This window comes from Mustela nivalis (genome assembly GCF_964662115.1).
Source record: "Mustela nivalis genome assembly, chromosome: 5".
Classification (NCBI taxonomy): Eukaryota; Metazoa; Chordata; class Mammalia; order Carnivora; family Mustelidae; genus Mustela; species Mustela nivalis.
Window position 1 is genome coordinate 51,050,330 of NC_139024.1, and position 16,760 is coordinate 51,067,089.

The window sequence follows — 16,760 nt, forward strand, 5'->3', positions numbered from 1 at the left end:
CCCTGAGAACATGACCTGAGCCAAAAGTAGACATTTAACTGACTGAGCCACCCAAGTGACCCCTTTTCCTATTTTAAAGGTTTGCACCCAATGCCAGCTGGAGGCCTTGAGAGAGTATCGGCACATGTACTGGGCAGGTCCTGAGGATGGAGCTCTCCATCTCCGTACTCTTGCTCCTTCAGAAAGAACTCCTGGCATTAGATTTGGGAGTTGTTTCTGTGACCTTTTCATTCAGTTATTTCAAGCAGGTAAACATTAATAGCACTTGATAAGAGAACAAGCAAAAAGGATAAGAAATTAAGGGAATTGAGAACTTTGCCCACTGACTTCAGAACTATTAACAGATGGGAAGACAGTAGAGTTTAGTGAGAAGGGTGTTACATGTGGACACTGCCTCTGCCACTGATTGGCCCTGGTGTCATTGGGCAAGTTAATTAAGCTTCTCTGAGATTCACCTTCCCTATAATATTCCTCCCTTCCAACAGTAGGTGTTGTAACCTTTAAGTGAGGTAGTATATGCAGTCTTTGTACATAGTAAGTGCTTGTGTTAGTATTCTCAACCCTTTGTTGTTTTTTATGAAGACCACTGCCTGCTGGGTAAATTCTCACCTACCCCGGCACAATTCTTGCAATTTCTAATAAACATGTGTTTAAGTACCAAAAAAGTTGACATTTTTTGAAATACCCAAAATACCCTTTGAAAATAGGATTTTCATTATGTTCACTGAAATATACCTTGCACAAGTTGCATCCACACTTCTGTGGGGGTTCCTAGTTGTTACATAAAACCTGAACAAAAGAGATGTATGAATAATGCTGCCGTTTCTGTTCATGTTCTTCCCCCTCAGAGGATTTTAGAGTCTTCAAAACATGTTTGTTAAGACAGAGCACAGCCTGCGGTTTCTCATTTTCCCAGAGGAATGACTAAGTTCTCTGTGTTTAATTGTTCTTTAAGACCTCAACTTCTCTCTTGGAAGAGTGAAAATAAGTATAACATGTGAGCCAAACTGCCCCCTCATTCAGAAGCTGGAAGAGAGGAATAGTCCCTGAATACTTCACAGGCTCAGCACCTCTGAAGCTCCTGAAAGACAGTGTATGTCTTATAAAGTGACCTGTTAACAAGATCTGAGGGAATGGTACTTTCCTCAGGTTGTATTTAAAGTTACAAAGCGTGGAAAGTGTATTGACTTTTCAAAATGAAGCAGAGAACATTCTGTTTGTTGCTTTCCCTAAAGTTTGATTTGGTTGCCTTACAAAAAGAAAAAAAAAAAAAAAAAGAAAAGAAACAAACCTATTTTGGGGATGGAATGTTTCCTTTCCATGTTTAAGATCTCTGAGAGTTCTGTATCCTTACCCAAACTTTGTACCTATCCCACTGCTTTCTTTCTGTAATCCCTCTGATTCTCCCATTTAAAAGAATAAATCTGAAACAAGAAAGCTGTTTATTTTATTTTTTTATTTTTCTTTTTTTCCCCCTCATGCTGTTCACCCTATGTGGAGTTCCCTCCCTAGTTCTATCTGTTCATCAAAGATCTGAGTTCTTCTCAAACCTACCCTAAATATCTTAAGTCTGACTGAGCTTTTCTTCATCCATAAACTGATAACTGAGTTGCCTGTATTTCTCATTTCACACCTATCACATACTATGTGAGGAGGAGAATCTGAGACTTTTTGGCTATTACATGTACGTACACATACAGAGGACTTCTGTCTTCTTCCAAGCCATTCTCTATGTTTCAGGGTGACACTATGCCTTATATGAAGAAGTTTCTTGGCATTTATTGTTTTTGAAATGGGTGCTTATTACTTGATAGTGAGAGATTTGTTTTTAAAACCCCATATTTATTGCCTATGTGGCAAAGGATAAGGAAGGATTGGAAGCACACTCTGATTTGTTGCTTAATTAGCTTCCACAGTGTCCATATAAAGGTTGATGTCCCCTGGCATCCTGGCATCTTTGGGGAGCCTGCCAAGCTACTTTTTACTTTATCTTTGGTCCTTCATTGACTTGTAGACTCAAAGCACAAGTGTGTTTCTTCTTCCAATAAAGATTTTATATTTACCTTAAAATTTATAAAGGGATGTTAGAGAATCAGAAAGAATCATGAATGTCATCTTAATTAACTATTAGGCTTTGGGGATAATAAAAACAAAATTGGACTTTAAGCTTTCAATCAATATAACTAATCCATGGGTTGAAAGAGAGAAATCCAGGTTCGTATATCTCAAAATAGTTCTTGCTAACAGTATTTTCTTTGGATATATAGATAAGTCATGGCAATTTGAAGATGGAGATATGAGGAGAATATTGAGCACTTACTATTATGAAATAGACAAGTATTTGGAGACAACTGTCTGATGAGTCCTCTACACTGGAAAGGGAGGAGTCAGGAGTAGACCCAGGAAATGACAATGCTACATATGAGAGCACCAGGAGTGAACATTGTGTGGTCCCAGCAAACCCTTCTCTCTCTACTATCACCTCTCCCACCAGAAGAAAACCTTCACCCCCTAACCATCACTAACTACCTAGAGCCTACGTGTAATCTCAGGCTCTTAATTTCTACTTAATGTTATTATTCAAGATGCATTGGCCTCCCAGAGCATCTCTTCCCCGAGAGGGATTCAGTGAGGCCACACAGTTTCCCATTAGTCTCCCTGCCCCTTCTCATCTTTATTTCTCTTCATATCACTCATCACTAGATGTGATACACTATATGTTTTACTGATGATCTCTCTGCTCTGACTCGAAAATAAGCTCCATGAGGGCAGGTGTATGTATGCATGGGGTGTGTGTGTGTGTGTGTGTGTGTGTGTGATTGTGTGTTTCTGTATCTCTAGTGTTTAGTGCCAGCACATAGTAGACACTGCAGATATTTGTTGAATGAATGGATAAATGCATGTATGAAAGCTTATCTGGAGAGTGTTTTGACTAGCAAGGTCAGGGTTGTGCAGAACAAGATCTTGCTGGGGGATTCCTGAAGCCCATTTCCTCAACTATTTGGCTTTTCTTAAAATGCCTGCAAATACTTCAAAAGCCAGACCAATATTTTTCTTTCACTGTTTCAAGATTCACTGTTTATGCACCATACCCAGTGCTCCATGCAATACATGCCCTCCTTAATGCCCACCACCAGGCTCACCCATACATCCATCACCCCTGTCCTCCAAAACCCTCAGTTTGTTTCTAAGAGTCCACAGTCTCTCATGATTTATCTCCCCCTCCATTTTACCCCAATTCACTTTTCCTTTCCTTCTCCTAGTGTCCTCCATGTTGTTCCTTATATTCCACAAGTAAGTGAAACCATATATAATTGACTTTCTCACTTGACTTATTTCACTCAGCATAATCTCCTCTGGTCCTGTCCATGTTGATACAAAAGTTGGGTATTCATCCTTTCTGATGGCTGAGTAATATTCCATTGTATATATGGACCATATCTTCTTTATCCATTCATCTGTTGGAGGGCATCTTGCCTCTTTCCACAGATTGGTGATTCTGGACTTGCTGTTATGAACATTGGGGTACAGATGACCCTTCTTTTCACTCCATCTGTATCTTTGGGGTAAATACACACTAGTGCAATTGCAGGGTCATAGGTAGCTGTATTTTTAATTTTTTGAGGGATCTCCACACTGCTTTCGAAAGTGGCGGCACCAACTTGCATTCCCACCAACAGTGTAAGTGGGGTCCCCTTTCTCCACATCCTCTCCAACACTTGTTGGTTCCTGTCTTTTTAATTTTGGCCATTCTAACTGGTGTTAAGTTGGTATTTCAATGTGTTTTTTTTTTTAATTTATTTATTTGTCAGGAAGAGAGAGAGAACACAAGCAGGCAGGTGGCAGGTAGAGGTAGAGAGAGAAGCAGGCTCCCGGCTGAGCAAGGAGCCCAGTGCAGGTCTTGATCCCAGGACTGTGGGATCAGGACCTGAGCCAAAGGCAGCGGCTTAACCAACTGAGCCACCCAGGTGTCCCTGAATGTGGTTTTGATTTGAATCTTCCTGATGGCTAATGATGATGACATGATTATGAGTTTGAGGAGTTTTTTATAGATCTTGGATATCAGACCTTTTTCCATAGTGTCATTTGTGAATATCTTCTTCCATTCCATGGGTTGCCTCTTTGTTTTGTTGACTGTTTCCTTTGCTGTGCAGAAGCTTTTGATATTGATGAAGTCCCAAAGTTCATTTTTGCTGTTGTTTTCTTTTCGCTTTTGTTTCCTTTGCTTTTGGAGACATGTCTTGAAAGAAGTTGCTGTGGCCGATGTTGAAGAGGTTACTACCTGTGCTCTCCTCTAGGATTTTGAGAGATTCCTTCTTCACCATGTCTTTTGTCCATAGCCCAATATTTAAATTCAAATCTCACCTCAAGGGCTTTATGATAGGGAGTTATAGAAGAGAAGGACAGACTTTAATGCTCATAAATGCTGACAGCAACATTCATCTGTTTATCCATCCATTTGTCTACCTAACAGATTTTCATTCATCACATATTATGGGCTGGGAAATGTGGTAGATGCTGGGGCTATAATGGTGAACAAAGCTAGGTCTCTCCTTACCCTCACGGAGACTTTACAGTCTAGTAAACTCTAAATAGTAAACTATTTCACAGTATAAATTTCAAAAATAGATACGTCTATAGATTGGATAATATCACTTGTAACATATTTTGTATTCTGTTGACAGAAGAATTATATTTTGTTACAGCATTCATTATCCCTGAGCATCTCTCTAATAACCCTCCCTCATCTCCACCCTAGGTCTTGTCCTCATTGTATTTATATGCTGGAAAACCTTATATTTTCCCTTTCTTGCTACCAAGAGGAGTTCTTTTTCTCATTTGCACAATAAACTACTATCTGCATCTCTCTATCATAAATTTACCACATAGTTTTGTGATTACTTGCTTATTTGTCTTCTCCCATTTTTACAATCTCTTCCAAATAAAATTCATGTCTTATTAATTATTGAATCTCTACATCTGAAAACATTCTCTTGATACATAGGACAATACATGTATATCAACCAAGGCATGAATAAATTAATGCATCACAGAATTTAAGCACTATACAAAATGATGGGCAAGCTTGCAATTAAATATATTTATTTTTTAAATAATTTTGTCACATGCAGTAAAGATACATTTAATCTTTAATGTGAATATTCGTCTTCCCAATTTTCTTGTAATTTCTGTGTTTGTGTATGTAGGAAAAGCTTGAACTTTTCTGCCCCAGATTGATATCTCTTATTTATAAGTGATGATGAGATTAAGAATACATCAAACATCTGAAATGTTGCAACATAACTTCTTAACATACTTGCCAATCTTTATTTCTGATTTACTTCCTTTCCATAGAGGCTAAATGTCCTCACTGGTAATATTACAAAAACAGTACTAGTATAATTATTACTGATCCCCTTAAGTTTACCAAATTACTTTTTTTTATTGTGTATAGTTCTCTATATTTTTAAAATAAATCCAGATTTTAAAAAATACATATTATACCATTATATAATATTTTGTGGTATACTGATACTTACTAATTTTAACATTATAAAAGCAGTACATATTCCTGGTCCAGAATTAAACAATACATAAAAAAAAAAAAAAAAAAACAAATTTCCTTCTGAAAGCACATCCCTTAGTTTGTTAAGATTTCTATTTTATTTGGTTTAGGATGCAGTCAATCACATAATTTAACAAATATTTATTAAGAGTTTAATATATGGCTGTTACTATGTTGGGTCATAGAGAGCAAATATATCAGGCAGACAAATTTCACATCTGAGAAAAAATTTCTTTAAGAAAATTCCCCCAACAAACCATGAGAGACTTTGGACTCTGAGAAACAAACTGAGAGTTTCAGAGGGGAGAGAGTTGAGGGGTGTGGGGTTTGGTGAGCCTGGTAGTGGGTATTAAGGAGGGCATGAACTTCATGGAGCACTGGGTGTGGTGAACGAACAGTGAATCTTGGAACACTGAAAAAAAAATTAAATTAAAAAAAGAAACTTCCCACCTATTTAATATCCTACAGTATGAATGTCACAATTTCCATTTTCATTTTCTCTTCCCTGTAAAACTGCAGGTAATTGGTTGCCATCTTTCATATTGTTGTCATATATTTTTATATAGTATGAGTAATGTAATTATCTCTGAATAATTAGAAAAAATGTACCTTATTGTTCCCTTTAAGTTTCTTAGCTTTTTGTATTTTTAATCTTTTTGATGGAAGAGATCAAACATTCAAAAAAGGATGTAAAATGGATTAGCATAGTGAATCCTACTTCAATCATGATCAACTCTTGGCCATTCTTGTCTGATCTCTACCTCCACTCCTCTTCTTCCCTCCACCTCTACCCTACTTATTGCTTTGAAGTAAATATGAATTAATTTCTAAACATTTGCATATATATCTCTAAAATAATAGTACCAAATTAATATGTTAACAAGATCACAAGTGTCATGCTAAAAATGTTAACAAAAATTTCTTAATTACAGTGTTCGTATTTCCAATTGTTGCATAAACCCTTTGTTTTTATCTTTGTTTAAACCAAGACAAAAATAAGTTACACACTGAAATTGATTAATGTGATATTTAATTTCCTTCTATGTTATAGGTCTCTTCTGTACCATTTTCCCTTGTAATCTATTGTTTTTTTTTTTTTTTAAGATTTTTATTTATTTAGTTGACAGCCAGAGATCACAAGTAAGCAGAGAGGCAGACAGAGAGAGAGGAGGAAGCAGGCTCCCTGCTGAGCAGAGAGCCCGATGCGGGGCTCGATCCCAGGACCCTGAGATCATGACCTGAGCCGAAGGCAGCGGCTTAACCCACTGAGCCACCCAGGCGCCCCCCTTGTAATCTATTGTTAAAGAAGCTTTATCATTTGTTATGTGGATCTTTGCAAAGTCTGGATTTTGCTAGACTACATTCCTATGGTTTCATATTGTCTGTTCTGTTCTCTGCATGTCTTGTAAATTGCTCTTTGAGTATAAGAAAGCAATAGGATTTAGGTTCCACATTGTTGGCAAAACTTTTTAAAAAATGGTGGCTTGATCTTGAAGCAAATAATATCTGATTACCTATGTTTTTGGTATGTCAGCACCTCTTAGTGTTTAGTTTCTAGATCAAATCATGGATTAATGTAAAAGTGACATTCTAAAACTAACTCTTTTGTTACCTAAAATATTTCTATCAAGAGAAATTTCTCTTCCTTTGCTATTTGTTAACAAGTGGAACAATTGCTATAGGGAAGTCGATACAAATGCCTAATTTGTTTCTTTTACTTACCAGTTTTCAAAATAGTAAGTTAGTTCATTGATATCCATCAACAGTAACTTCTTTTTTTCTTTTTGGATCATAATGAGCTAATAAGTTAAACTTCTTTGTCCTTTCTAATACATTTTAACCATTACTAATTATTATTATTATTATTATTATTATTATTACTGTTACTCACAGTGTCCCAAATTTGGTCAGTGGGAAATTTCAAACTTCCTTTGAGTCCTTTAGATACAGGCTCTTAAGGGTGTTCGTTGCCATTAGCCCACTAGTATTTTCAGACTTTTTCAGTGGACAAAGGAAGGGAACTAAATATTTCTTTTTAAGGTGAAATACTAAAGAATAAATATTGAGAACTTCAATTAAAATGTACACTATTGAGTTTTAATTAATTTATTCTATTTGAATATGTTTCTCCTTTCTCCCACTAGAATCCTAACAACCGCTCTAGGAATGATTAAATTTGAGTATCATATACTCATTTACTTTATGCTGTACCATACATGCTGTATTCCATTATTATCAGAATAATGCCAATGATACCAGAAAAATTATGATAAGTGAAACAGGTCTTTTTCTTTATATTTCCCTTTGTCTTTAGGATATATCCCTCTAGAAATGACTTACCAAGTTACTCTGCCTTAATATATGAAAAAAAAAAAGTTGCTTTCTCTGTGGTCATGCTACCAATCAGAGAAACATTTGGGTTGATTTGTCTCATTTTATAGTTTTAGGGATGTCTTTTAAATTTAATTTTCTGTGTATACATAATGTTTTTAAGGTCAATCTAAAAATCCCTATATGTATATAGTAATTTAAATATATATAGTTACATATATTTACTAGTTATATATATATATATGTATATCCTTTAATTTTTAAACTGGTAAACACACACACACAAACACATATATATACATACATATATATATACATATATATATGTAATCATTAGATACATAATATGCTCACTGCTTAAGTTTTCTATTTTTATTTGATTTCCCTAGTTATTTTTTTTTTTTAAAGATGGATTGTATTTTGATTTCAATGGCTGCCTTTATAATTGTACCCTTATAATACTTTTAGTTTCCTCTTTTTGGGTTATTACCTATTGTTTCACTTTGATGTTCAAAATTAAGTTGCAGGCTCTTTTTTTTCCCTTAGCACCTAGTATCATTTTAGATATGCTCCTTTGATTTTTGCCTTTTTTCTTTGAGTTATTCTATTTTCATTGAGGATTCAGATAGATTTAAGAACTATGTAGCTTTATCTCTGTCTTTCCAGTCAGTATAATAATTTCTAACTTAATTTGCCATCTTCATTGAAGGACATATTGGAAAGATCCTGGAGGAGGGAAAGAAATCAAAATTACCAGGATTCAGCTTTCTCACAGCATTTCCAATTTGAAGGCAACTAATTTATACATATGTTATAATCAGAATAAAAAGTAAAATAGTTTATAGATTCTTAATGGTCAGAAGGTAAATGTCCATCAGATTTGGTCCTTAACATTATAAATGTCTAGGTAATTATATTATCCTAAATGTTAAACTGCTCTAAATAGTTTTACATTTTTAATATTTGTCAAATGTAGTCCTGGTTATTTTGCCATTATTCTTTTATTTTAAAAAGTTAATCTCATAATTAACAAAAAGCAATTATAAAGTACTTTATAACTCATGAGAGCTATAGACATAATGAATAATAACTGTGAACTTTGCATGCCTTTTATAATCTGTAAAGTTTTATGTTGGATAAAAAACAATTGCCCTAGAAACTAATGGATAGCTCTACTCTGATGAGTTCGAAAAACGTGTGTTAGGTTGAGGAGTCTTTGAGGAAGAAATTCTAGAAGGGAGATAAGTTGATTGCAACAGAGATAGAGCCCATATGTTTTCAACCGGGTCCCTTCAGTAATCAAGTATATCTTTTGCTTTCAGTAACCCCCACCTCAGCTTCTTGAATTGTAGACTTCCAACTTTTGTACTGGGAAAGAGACATGTAAAGTTCTCCCCCTGCTTCTTTTGAGTTCTGGCATTGTGTTTGTGCTCCGGCCTGTCACAATATGTGATTCCAGCAACTGATGTTCCTTCCTTCCTTCCTTCCTTCCTCACTTCATTTCTTCCTTCCTTCCTTTCTTTTTTTGAAAAACAAGAAAATTTATCCCACATTATAAGAAGTCCAATTGCTTTCTTTATTAGAAAAATGAAAAAGAGGCAATCAGACTTCTGAGGCCACATATAAAAAATGTGTCCTGTGATATTCCTTTTTGAATAAGAGACAGTGACCTTCAAGCTGTTTAGTTTATAATAAATAATAGGTAGCAGAGAGTAAAAGATACCTGTACAGGTAAAAAAGATACATATTTTTCCTTGTGGTGTTTACTCTAACATGCATGCTGTTTGAAGAGTGTGCTGTCTACATGAGATATTGATTACGGGAAACATCTATGCAATGAATGTTTGCCTCTACCACCTCTGTTTCTGTCTTATAAGGTTGGGCAAAAGAAAAAAAAAATTCCATCTTGGAAGATATTTTCTATCACACTTCATTGTTTGTACTCACAATTTGATTCCCATCACCATCCTAAAATGCTACCAAAGAAACATTGTTCTGATGCAACTCAAATGGACGATTATTTGCATCTTGAATGGGAGTCCTGTGATGCTTCATTTGCAGACAGAAATCTGTGTCATCACTGTCCTGTTCTGCCACTGAGTAGGAGTCAGATTCTTCAGGACTCCAGCATTTTGGGGGCCACACCAGAAGAGAAGGGGTTAGAACCCTGGGCTTCCGGTATTCTCTGAGCCTTAGCAGTAAGCATAAAAACAGCCCAGGTTCCTTCCCTCCCTCCTCCTGGGCTGGTGACTGCAGGAATTTCCCAAACACTGCACTCTGTGCCTTTCATAATTTCTCTCTCATAAAGGCTGACATAATGACACTGCCACCTACTCAAAGTACAGTGATAACGAAGGTGATGTTTCTAGAGAACAACATGCTCTGCAGATAGAAGCTCAGCAGTGGCAGAGAAATGCAGCAACACCTTGGAACAGGCTGCTGCACACTGAAAAAAAGCACCCAGACCCCGGGACTTGCTCCTGAGTATGCATTTAAAAGACTCTGGTATTGTTTTTCATCTCCTGTCATACCACAGTCATTGTCCACCCTTACATCCCCTGACTTGATTTTGGGTGCCCCCCATGGCTTACTGCTCCAGCCACATTGAACTTCTTTTGTTGACTTTAGTACACCAAGATCCTTTCCTAGACTTTCTTCCCTGCCTGGAATGCTGTGCCTCAGATCTGCCATTAGCTCTTCCCATGGATATTGCCTCTGGTCAATCAAGAGATGCTTTCTCTTCATATCTAAAAGAGCTTTATTCATTCCCTAGCACACCGTCTCATGACACTTCTTCATATCATCGTGGATGATATTGCTTATTTACTGATTTATTTTGTAAGCTCAGCTCCTCTCCCCAACCAAAAAACAGGATATGGGTTTCATTAAAGGAAACTCATTGTCTAACTTGTGCACTGCTAAGTCTCCAGTGCCCAGATAAGTATGCACCCAGTAACTATTTGTGGCAAAAATGACCATTCTGTATCTTCTACCTTTTGGTGCAGGTAGAGCTCTAAGAAGGTAAATAAAAATAAATAACATTGAATTTTTAAAAAATATAACTCTTACAACAATACTAAATGGCTATGCAAAATATAAATGCACTTCTGTGAAAGCCAAAATTCTGATAAAGGCCCAAAGTTGCTTTCATTGTCCATGGAGGAATCCATACTGTCGGTGTGGCTCACCTTTAAATGACTCATCTCATTTTGCTCATATGATGTCAATGACATAGTCTCTACTGACTCCATTATGAGTTAGAAAAAAGCATAACTATTTGTGATGGTAAATTTGTCTTCTTAAACTGGGTGTTTTCAAGACTTGATTTATTTTTTGGTATATAACTTACATGTATATTGTATGCCATTGGTATATTTTAAAGTAGAGGAGTTAAGAGTAGCACAGTGATTGATGCCGTTTGGTAAATACAGGTTCAAAGGACTTATTACCTGCCTTATCCTCGGCTAATTCTCTTCTGATTTCTTCATATTTAGTTCCCCCTAATCTATGACTTCCTTGAAGTTGATTATCACACTATTGTTCAGATGGGTAGAAGTACCTAGGGTCCCCTCCACTCTCTGAAAATGGCTTTATTATGTTCATGTTAATGTTGGTCTTAAGTTTGAATTAGCATAACTGAGTGATTGGTTAGGCTCATTTGTACTGTGAGCCAGTGGACCAGCTGGTTGTGCTGGAGTGATGGGTAGGGATCTCAGTTGCACACAGCCACATGAAAATGTATAATTTGAGGCTCTTCTCTTTGGCTCTATACAATAGTCTATTTTGCAGCCAGGCCAGCTTCTGTCATTGCTAGGACCCAGAGTCCAAAATGGTGACTCAGAAACACAGTGGAACCATAGGCTGCTGGGATGAGCTTCTATATTCTATATTTGTGCTTACCACCAATGCATGAAAATTTTGGAGATGACTCACAACAGAGATCCACTTTCTTCTTCTTCTGGACTAAGTGTTTTTACGAAATGGTAATAAAGTCAGGGCATTTTGCAAAGCTTAAAAGTGTGGGTACTTGTCCCTTGTTCTTAGGAATAGATGAAGTTTTGTTGTTGTTGTTGTTGTTGTTGTTATTGCTGTTGTTGTGTTGTTTAAAGTCTGGATACAAATGTACAACCAGATCTATGACCTGGTCATAACTGATACACCTAAGTGTACCATAAATTCTCTTACTTCCCATCTAAGATATCTATTTGGATAATCCAGTTCAATTTATTGAGAATTAAACTGCCATATAACTCTAAAGGACTAAAAGGCTGATGTATAATTTTGGAAGAGGTGAAATTTCCCTCTTCAATATTAATTTTTCCCATTCCAAAAGCTTAGCAAATTTAATTGGGCCAAATTTTTCATTAAGAATTGTGACATAGGAAATTCTTTATAGATCGTGAATATCAGCCCTTTGTCTGTAGTGTCATTTGCAAATATCTTCTCTCATTCCATGGGTTGCCTCTCTGTTTTGTTGACTGTTTCCTTTGCTGTGCAGAAGCTTTTGATCTTGAAGTCCCAAAAATTTATTTTTGCCTTTGTTTCCCTTGCCTTTGAGACATGTCTTGAAAAAAAGTTGCTGTAGCTGATTTTGAAGAGGTTACTGCCTATGTTCTCCTCTAGGATTTTGATGGACTCCTGTCTCACTTTGAGGTCTATCACCCACTTAGAGTTTATCTTTGTGTATGTAGAAAAAGGTTGAGTTTCATTCTTCTGTATATAGCAGTCCAATTTCCCCAACACCATTTATTGAAGAGACTGTTTTTTCCTTTGGATATTTTTTCCTGCTTTGTCAAACTCAACACCCAAAAAACAAATAGTCTAGTAAAAAAATGGGCAGAAGACACCAACAGACACTTCAAAGAAGACGTACAAATGGCTAACTGACACATGAAAAAATGTTCATCATCATTAGCCATCAGGGAAATACAAATCAAGACCACAATGAGATACCAACTTACACCAGTTAGAATGGCAAAAAATTGACAAAGCAAGAAACAACAAATGTTGGAGAGGCTGTCCCACTGTTGGTGGGAATGCAGTTTGGTGCAGCCACTTTGGAAAACTGTGCGGAAGTTCCTCAAAAAATTAAGAATAGAACTGCTCTATGACCCAGAAACTTCATTACTGGATATTTACCCCCAAAGATACAGATGTAGTGAAATGAAGGGCCATCTGGACCCCAAAGTTCATAGCAGCAATGTCCACATTAGCCAAACTGTAGAAAAAGCTGAGATGCACTTCAACAGACAAATGGATAAAGAAGTTGTGGTCCATACATGGAATATTACTCAGCCATCAGAAGGGTGGACTACCCAACTTTTGCATCACATGTGTGAGACTGGAGGAGATTATGCTGAGTGAAATAAGTCAAACAGAGAAAGTCAATTATCATATGGTCTCACTTACTTGTGGAACATAAGGAATAGCATGGAAGATATTAGAAGGAAGGGGAAAATGAGGGGGGAGAAATTGGAGGGAGAAATGAACCTTGAGAGACTATTGACTCCAAGAAACAAAGTGAGGGTTTTAGAGGGGAGGGTGTGGGGGGATGGGTTAGCCCAGGGATGGTTATTAAGGAGGGCATGTATTGCATGGAGTATTGGGTGTTATACACAAATAATGAGTCATGGAACACTACATTAAAAACTAATGAATACTGTTATGCTGAAAATAAATTAAAAAAAAAACTAATGATGTACTCTATGGTGACTAACATAACATAATAAAAAATAAATTAAAAATTTTTTTAAAATCTTAAAACAGAATTTTGTCTCAAGTTCTTGCTAAACTACATGCTATATATATGAATTTAGGCAAAATACCTAAACTATTCAGTTTTATTTGCCTCCACTTTAAGAAGACAGTTGATAACAGGTTTTTTTTTTTACAACCATTTGATAACAATTTTTTATAACATTGTTTTGAGATTAAGATAAAAAATTATTCAAAACTTCTACCACAGAGCAATAAATATAAGCTTATTTTATTATCTCAAATTTAAAATGAAGTTGAGTTATTGATTTTCAGTTAAAGAGACTTTGTAAAGGCACAGAATAATTAGTGATTTTGTTAGAACTGTATGGTTGAGTAGAATAAACTTAGACAATATAAAGATTTACACTCCCACAAATGGAAGAAAAACTAAAAGACCTCTGATAAATTCCAGCTTTAAGTTTATAGCTATATCTCTACCCAATCTAGCTAAAAGATTAGGACTTTTAAACTTTCTCTAAATTTAATCACTGAGAAATGTCATAAAACATTATGAGGAAAGTGAATTTAACTAGAAGTGAAACCATATGTGGGAGAAATTCTTGGAGTTGAGATGACCTAAACAGACAAAAGAATTGATGATACAGGATGACACAATAACTGTTTGTTTATTTTGAAATTTAGATTTGTGTTTTCCCAAAGAATAAATTCTCAGCCTATTCTTAGATGTCAGTATGATCTGGTTTGAAGTTTTAGAAGACATCAAGTAAAAAAAGAAATTAAATATCATTGGTTTTTATGAGTTGAGTTACTACTTTATTTTCCATTATTCTCTAGTTCTCCAGATAAGATACAGATTTATTCTTACTTTATAAAAGCTGAATCTCCAATGCCTAGAATAGCACTACACACCTGTAGGCACTGAGGAAACACTTGTCAAATAAACTAGTAAATGATTGCTGTCCTTAGGTTACGGTTTTTCGTGTCCTACTGGAAAGCACATTTAACTTGTAACTCTGCAAGATGTTGTCTTGGGGTATGGAGATGTCAATTTAGACCATGATGGATTTAGGTACAGATGTGTATCTGGCTTAAATCAGCTACACTATTTCAGGGTACCTAAGAATACTTCTGGAGAAAAAAAAAAAGGCCTCTGAAAAATGCATTATTTTACAATCACAACAATTTAAAACTATTGCTACCTTGAAAATAAAAAAGGGACTAATCAGATTTAAGAAAAATCTGCAATTAAGAATGACTTGTTTAAAATTGGTTGTCTATTCATTGAATTTGTGGCTTTTAGTATGGCTGCAGATCTGACACCTTACTTAACCTCTATTCTATGTCAGTGTGCACATCACACACAATAGTTGAGGGGGCTGGTAAAAAAGGAACTTTTCAAACTGAGATACAATACCTCCCCCCAAAAAACAAGTCAAACCTATATGGTTCGAGTCTCCAAAATAAATTAAACTTTTAAAATTTCTGGAAAGTTACCAACTGACTTCCTGGAAATAAAACTTTATCCCTGAGTTTCACGGTGGAAATGTCTAAATATAGGAAAACAATTGCAAATATAATATATATTCAAAGAAAATTGCTAACTTTTATCATAAATTGACTATAAGGTAATATTTGTTATCTTTTAGAGTTCTATTTTTATATTTCTTTTTTTAATTTAGAGATCAACTTCTTTGAAGCCTGGACTCTCTGGCAAAACTTCTTTCAAAGCAAACTACTTGCTCTTCTAAATAACTTTATCTTTCCAGTACTTCCTTCACAAATGAAAAGTAAAGATAATAAATATAATAATTCAAGTATATTAAAATGTTTTATCAGAATTATGTACTCTAGGATATTAATATGTCTTAGAGGAGACAGTGAGATGGTTTATGCTAATATAGAGTTTTAATGAAATTTGGTTGTAGTATTCCTGTCTAAAAAGTGGTAAATTAACAGCCAATAGAAGAAAAACAAAATAGCACTTATAATAGTATAAAAAGCTTTATTAAAATTTGAATAATATAAAATCAGAATAACTAGAGACATTATTATTGATGGACTCATTTAATAGTACAGAGATGTCCACTCTCACCCAAAACATAACTAGATTTCTAGTGATAGGTGAAAAAAGAAATAGAATGAGATTTGTAGAATAATATCATTCAAAATAAAACAGTGCTACTTATATAAAGATATATGCATACATAAGGAAATATCAGGCTTCTATGTGAATTCCTGTAGGTATAGAGGAGAATGCAGTTGGTAATGAGGGTGGGGAAAAAGTATAAAATAAAACAAAGGGAGAAAGTTGCATGGGCTGGTGATGAGAACATGCTGTGGAATGAGTATGATCATCACAACTCTCAATGTCTGAATGCCACACCCTCCTCTACCACAGATTCATATTAAGCATCTACTCGGTATCAGCTCAACTACCTTATCATATTAATGAGAGAAACACATAATCTCTCTCTCTCCCCCTCCCTTTCCTTCCCACATTCCCTTTCTCCCTCCCTCTCTTTCTTTCTTCTGTCTCCCACCATGGAGAAAAAGTAATTTAACCTTGATCTTCTACAAACATTTTGTATTCTCCATTGTCTAGTCCCAAGAAGCAACTAAGTAATGGAATTTTCCATCCCAAGCCTGGGCTCTTGCACATCACCTGAAGTGATATGAGAGGTCCCAGCTGAAAGAATCCGGAGTTCAGCTAAAAGAGGCTTTAATTCTCCTCCTGCATGGAAGAGTTTCATTGCTCATTTCTATTCCTGTGATAAAGGAGGAATGTGCCATCATGCTGACCTCCTTCAGCCAACATTTATCTGTCAATATTATTATCTTCATATGACTTCATAATGACAAGGTCTATGTGGTTGATGTTTTCCTAGATCACAGACCAGGCTGTTTTTGGCATAAAACTCATGATTCTTGCTACTTTACATTAAAAATAGAAGCCCTCTAACTCTGCTAACCACCCAAAATCCATGTGGGCTTTTTGAGCTTGGATGTGTCACAGCACTCAATTAGTTATTCATCTTTCACCGCCATGAAATTAAATGTAAGGGCATTTTTACATAGAAACAGTCCTGAAATAGGTAACTATTTCTAATCTCTGTTAATGCTGTCTTAATTGTTCCTAATTGATGTA